This window comes from Macaca fascicularis, chromosome 20, assembly GCF_037993035.2.
Source record: "Macaca fascicularis isolate 582-1 chromosome 20, T2T-MFA8v1.1".
NCBI lineage: Eukaryota > Metazoa > Chordata > Mammalia > Primates > Cercopithecidae > Macaca > Macaca fascicularis.
The window spans coordinates 44,397,275-44,404,204 of record NC_088394.1 but is presented as its reverse complement, the minus strand read 5'-3'; the positions used below and the strand labels follow the sequence as shown (position 1 = coordinate 44,404,204).

At 43.3% G+C, this 6,930-nt stretch overlaps 1 non-coding gene across 1 annotated transcript; it reads left to right on the top strand.

Moving 5' to 3' along the window:
* The first annotated feature begins 606 nt into the window (after nucleotides 1-606).
* LOC123570726 (small nucleolar RNA U13) lies at nucleotides 607-710 on the top strand. The gene has a single exon (XR_006694975.1). It is a non-coding gene; the product is annotated as a small nucleolar RNA U13 (small nucleolar RNA).
* Nucleotides 711-6,930: the final 6,220 nt, after the last annotated feature.

The window sequence follows — 6,930 nt, the reverse complement described above, 5'->3', positions numbered from 1 at the left end:
ATACTTCTCATTATTGACTGCTCTATAGCCAAAGAACATTAAGTGAAATTACATTCAGACTTGGTGTTACTGGGAAGCAAGGTCTCCACCACTGTGAACATCTGGGTGCAGCTGCAACAGGAACATGCCATGACCTCTGGGACACTGAACGTCTACCCTGATTGCAACTCCACGTTGCAATTCCTTCTAGAATTCAGTGGTAATTTAAATAACTTTACGATAGGCTTCCCAGAGCTCCACAAAGCATTGTCTATGACTACCTGGATTCCCAGAAGCTATATAATTCAATATTGTAGGTAACATAATATCACCTCTTCATAGATTATTTTTGCACGTAGTATAGTTGCATTTTCTGTTACTTTTGATTGGCCAAATTTTTAGTGAGGTAAAAATATACATAGAGTGAAAGACAGATCTTAAGTACAATTCAAGGAGTTCTGACAAATACATACTCCTATGTAACCAATGTCTTCATTGGTTAATTTTCTGTTTTGGGAATTTCAGGTAACTATTAATTTGAGTTAATGCCCAAAGATCTCTGAAAACATTTTTTTTCTCTTTTTTACTCGGAAAGTTTTTTAAGTGTGATAAGATCCATATAACATGATCCTTTTGGAGTTTATAAGCATGATCGTTGGGTTTGCACGTGCATGTGTGAGATGTGACTCCCTCAAGCCTTGTTACAACATCAACACATTACCAGTCTGACACACACAGAAAATACACATAACAAAATTTACCATCAGTGACAGTACATTTATAATATTGTGCAACCATTACTACCATCTAGTTCTAGAACATTTTCACTACCTCAGAAGGAAACCCCGTACACATTAAGCAGTCACTCCCCATTCCACCTTCCCTAAGCTCTGGCAACCATTCATCTGCTTTCTGTCTCTATGGATTTGCCTAGTCTGGATATTTTACATAGAATCATACTATATTGGCCTTTTGTGTCTGGCCCATTTTTTTTTTCACTTAGCATAATGTTTTCAAGGTTCACAAATTTTGTAGCCTGTATCAGTACATCATTTCTTTTTATGACAGGATAATATCCCATTGTGTGTATATACCACAATTTATCTGCTTATGTGTTAATGGACATTTGAGTTGTTTTCACCTTTTGGCCACTGTGAATAGTGCTGCTACGACTATTCATGTAAAAGTTCTGTTTGAACACTTGTTTTCAACTCTGAAAAAGATATTATTTTGTCACCCCTATTGGGACCTGCTATTTTGCTCCTTTACTGCCTGTTACTTGTTCTAAACAAAGCAAAACAAAAAGAGCGAGTCAGTGCTGAAACTGCCAAGGAGAAAAAGGTAAACAATGGTCATGCTGTTTGACATGATTTTGGACAACCCCCTTGGCCAGTGCTCAGGAATGTGAAAATCATAGACATGGAGAACAGAAAACAGTGCATTCTTAGTTAACAAAATCACAGACTTTCCCAGCATTTGGTGTGAAAGGCTTTGATTCCTATGTCTGTGTCCAAAGAGGATTGTTGTTTAAACCACAATGGCTGCTTAGTGGCCAGTTGCAAACGAGGTTGAAATGTGTAAAAATGGTAAACATGATAATTGCCCAGTGAGCATTCCTGGCAGTGGCTAACCTTGCAGTGCAGTGGGCAGATTTTTAGGAAGGAAGGGATGGAATGAGCTAGAGAGCATTTGAGCTACCTGGTAATGGTGTTACCCAAGGCACACACACCTGACTGGATGCAAATCCAACTAAGTTTCCAGTGTCCTCTAAACTACTAACCCAAAGTGATTACCCAACCCTGGGAGTCTAAGAAGTTCAAGAACTCTGAAAAAGAAAGGGGTAATCCCCAGTGCCTACTCAAAACGAAATGCCAATTTGGTCAGTACAGAAAAGCAAATGGAACCTGGAGACTGCAGTTGTAGAGCAGCAGCATCTTCCATCACTGGGGCTAGAATTATCACTGGGTTCCTGATGTTGAGATGCGAATGTGGGAACAGACCCTCCCCAGCACACTTTTCTCCCTTTCTGTCCGCTCAGATCACGAGAAATAGTTTGGCTTCACCAGTCAGTGACAGCCTCGGGATGGACTAAGTCCTTTACAATCTGCTACTTAGCTGTGTGATCTTGGACAAGTTATTTAACACATCTCAGCCTCCGTTTCCTCAACTGAAAAATGGTGTTAATAAAAGGGCCTATCACTGCCAGGCACGGTGGCTCACACCTGTGATCCCAGCACTTTGGAAGGCCAAGGCAGATGGATCACTTGAAGTCAGGAGTTTGAGACCAGCCTGGCCAACAGGGTGAAACCTTGTCTCCACTAAAAATACAAAAGTAGAGTCCTGTCTCTACTAAAAATACAAAAATTAGCCGAGCATGGTGGCTTATGCCTGTAATCCTAGCTACTCGGGAGGCTGAGGCATGAGAATCCCTTGAACCCAGGAGGTGGAGGTTGCAGTGAGCTGAGATTATGCCACTGCGCTCCATACTGTGGTATATGTCACATCAAACTAAGGTGTATGTTCAGGTACAAGGCTCTGCAATGATTCTGTAACATCAACTATTAAACACCAATGGCCTAACTTTTTGGGCCCTTGAATTAATTTCCCTACTTCACTCAATATATTTAAAATGGCTTCCAAACTCATGCAATGGTGTGACCTAGAACATGACATTTTCTACTAGAGCTCTATACTTTTCCATGATAAAACTACCTTGTTTAAATGTCCCATAAAGGAACACTTCAAATACATGTGCATATCACTACAAATATTGTGAAATAAAGCCCATCTTACAGAAGTGAAAATAAATAAGAAAACTTCCTTGACCTCATATTCCTTTCTACCTCTCATTTCTTTGTTTTCCTTTACATCTCAAAAGAGATGTCTATACTATGCTCATCAAGTCCTCCCATTCTCTCTTAAATATTCTCCAGCACAGCGTTTGCCTCTACCTGTTCACCAGAACTGCTCCAAGGTTACCAGTGACCCTCCTGTGGCCACACCGAATGACCACTCTCATCTCTTGTCTCACTTTACCTTCAGGAGCATTTGACAGTTGACTCCCCTCTTTCTTGCAAAGCTTTTCTTCACTCAGCTTCCAGAACCCCGTACTCTTGAGGTTTTCCTCCTGTCTCTCTCGCTGCCTCTTCTCAGTCTCCTTTGCTTATTCCTCCTCAAAGCCCCAAGTCTTAAACTTTGGGGTGCCCCAGGTCTCAGTCTTTGGGATGTTTCTCTTCTCTGTCTCCACTCCCTTGGTGATCTCAATTAACTTGCTTTAAAAAAAAAATAAGGTCTTGCTTTGTTGCTCATGCTGGAGTGTAGCGTCATAATCATAGCTCATTGCAGCCTCAAACTCCTGGGCTCGGGCAGGCACAGTGGCTCACGCCTGTAATCCCAGGGCTTTGGGAGGCCAAGGTGGGCAGATCACCTGAGGTCAGGAGTTCGAGACCAGCTTGGCTAACATGGTGAAACCCTGTCTCTACTGAAAATACAACACTTAGACGGGTGTGGTGGTACATGCCTGTAATCCCAGCTACTTGGGAGGCTGAGGCAGGAGTATCACTTGAACCTGGGAGGTGGACGTTTCAGTGAGCCGAGATCACGCCACTGCACTCCAGCCCGGGAGAAAGAGGGAGAGTTTGTCTAAACAAAAACAAAAACAAAAACAAAAAAACAAAACACTCGCACACAAAACAAAAAACAAAAAACCTCCTGTGCTCAAGCAATTCTCTTGCTTCAGCCTCCCAGGTAGCTGGGACTACAAATGCACACCACTGTGCCTGGCTGATTTTTCTTAAAGTTTTTCTTTGTAGAGGTGGGGTCTTGCTATGTTGCCCAGGCTGCTCTCAAATTCCTGGCCTGAAGCAATCCTCCCATCTTGGCCTCCCAAATGCTGGGATTACAGGTGTGATCCCTGAGCCTGTTCTCAATTAATTTCAGGACTTTAAATACCAACAATATGCCAATTACCCTTAGATTTATACTTCCAACTCAGACCTGTCCCTTGATCTCCAGACACATCTGAACTCCTGATCAATAATCCTGAGTTGGATATTCAGCTGATACCTCAGCATTAACAAGCACCCAAAGGAGACTCTTGATCTTCTTCGCCAAACCTGTTTCTCATTCAGCCTTCCTCTGAATAATGACAGTCAGCATTTACACAGTGCTACTCCATGCTTTGCACTGTTCTAAGTGCTTTATGATAGTAACACATTCAAAACTCATGACAACTTTCTGAGGTGGCTGTTATTACTATCTCCATGTCGTAGGTTAGGAAACTGAGGCATCAAAAGGTTAAATGACAAGAAATTAAGGATACAGGCATCATGTGACAAAACCCCTTTAGAATATAAGCTCCATGAGGGTGGGAATGCTGTGGTGACTTTTTTTTTTAGATGGTCTCTCTCTGTTGTTCAGGCTGGGTGCAGTGGCACCATCTCAGCTCACTGCAGCCTCAACCTCCCCGGCTCAAGGCATCTTCCCACCTCAGCTTCCCAAGTAGCTGGAACTACAGGTGTGCACCACCACGCCCGGGTAATTTTTGTATTTTTTTATAGAGATGGGGTTTCACTATGTTGCCCAGGTTGGTCTCAAAGTCCTGGGCTCAACTGATCCACCTACCTTGACTTCCCAAAGTGCTGGGATTACAGGCGTGAGCCACTGCGCCCAGCCACTGTGTGTCTTATTTGTTGCTATAACCCCAGGTTCTAGTGGCTGGCACACAGTAGGTGATTAGTAAGTGGTTACTGATCAATAAATGAATGAATCATTGTATACATTTAAAGTTACATAGGAATTATTACAATCATAAGGCATCCAGTATGCTGGAACACTTTGGCCCAGGGTGAACCACGTGGCTTTCCAGGGCAGGCCATGGGTATACAGCCAGCAGTAAATGAAGAGGCTGGCTCCTCTTGATAGTGACCCATGATCACTGGGGATCTGGATACACTGTTCCTTCCCACCCCTCTCCCTGTTTTGGGCCCTTAGGGATGGCTCAGGTTGCCCAGGCAGTTACTATCACATCTGTAGTGCTGCTGTGCCCACCCCACTTTTTCAGCAGCACAATAATAACTGGTTTTTTGTGTGTTTTTTTTTCTTTTTTTTTTGGTCACCCACAGTATGCCTGAAACTCCGCTAAGTGCTCCATATGGCTTAACTGAATTCTCTTATTAACCCTAAGCGATAGACTCCCGCCCACCACCCTTTTTTTTGAAACAGAGTCTCTTACTTGAAGGATGATGGGAAAGGGCTTTATGAAACTCTTGGCCTCTCAATGATATAAAACAGAGTGGTCTCTCTGGGGTCATCCTACAAAGGTGGTAAACCTAACATAACATGCACCCCCATGTGCAAAATTTAGAGCTTCCCTGATGAGGTGGGGTGGGATTCTCACAAGTAAGACAAGCAACAAAAGCCTGAAACTACTTGTGGTGAGGAAGCAAGGATGTTCTCAAAGATCTGGAATTTCCGTAGGAACAGAGAAGGAGGCCAGCATGTGGGGAAAACTCCCACCTAAAAGGGTGACCATGAAACGAGGAGCTGAGAAGGAAAATCCAGCTGGGCACAGTGACTCACAGCTGTCATCCTAGCACTTTAGGAGGCCAGCAAAGGAAGATCAGTTGAGCCCAGGAATTTGGAACCAGCCCTGGCAACAGAGCGAGACCCCATCTCTACTAAATAAATAAATAAATTTAAAAAATATAACTTAGCCAGGGATGGTGGTGCATGCCTGTAGTCCCAGCTACTCAGGAGGCTGAGGTAGGAGGATCGCTTAAGCCTGAGAGGTCAAGGCTGCAGTGAGCTGTGGTTGTGCCACTGTGCTCCAGCGTGGGTGACAGAGTGAGACCCAGTATCCACACACACACAAAAAAAATTATTTAGCCGGTGTGGTGGTGTGCACCTATAGCCTCAACTACTCAGGAGGCTGAGGTGGGAGGACAGCTTGAGCCCAGGAGTTCAAGACCACCCTGGGCAACATAGTGAGACCCTGTCTCTACAAAAAATAAAAAACTAGCCAGGTATGATGGTGCACACCTGTTTAAAAAAAAAAGAAGAAGAAGAAGAAGAAGAAGAAGAAGAAGAAGAAGAAGAAGAAGAAGAAGAAGAAGAAGAAGAAGAAAAAGGAAAACCCATAATCTAATCTCAGCCTTTTATTGAAGAAGCTGAGTCTTTAAAAATTATCAAGTCCTAAAAAGGGAATGTTAACACAGTATGTTCTATAGGATGGTTATAAGCCCACGTGAATGTCCAGTATTATTTACTAGAGAAAATGCTATCTAGTGATTGAACTGAAGTAGTGGGAGAGTTTTCTGCTAAGATTTTGCCCAATAAGCAAAGTTCCAAACTGATTCATTTTGCCCTGCAAGCCAGTCAGTCTGCTCACACTGGTTCATTAGACACTCAGAATTCCTTCAGTTTCTGCCTATTCAGATAGTTTTGTTTGGAAAGTAGTGCTTGATCTATGTGTTAAGCAAGAGATGTCTGTAATAGAACTAAACTCCTCGTGTATACACCAACTTACTATCTGTCAGCATGAATACCCAAGATGACACATCCACTTGCCTTTATTATGAGGAAAGTAGGTCTTGCTCTTAGACTAAAGAAATATTGGGGAAAGATTCATGCCTGTAATCCCAGCGCTTTGGGAGGCCAAGATGGAAGGATCGCTTGAGCCCAGGAGTTCAAGACCAGCGTTGGCAACATGGTGAGACCCCATCTCTATCAAAAATACAAAAATTAGCTGGATGTGGGGGTGTGTGACTGTAGTCCCAGCTACCTGGGAGGCTGAGGTGGGAGAATAGTTTGAGCTGAGGAGGCAGAGGCTGCAGTGGGCTATGATCACACCACTGCTTCAGCCTGGATGACAGAGCAAGGCCTTACCTCAAAAGAAAACCAAAAAATCCCTTAAGAAATATTGGGAAAAGGCTGGGCACAGTGGCTCACACC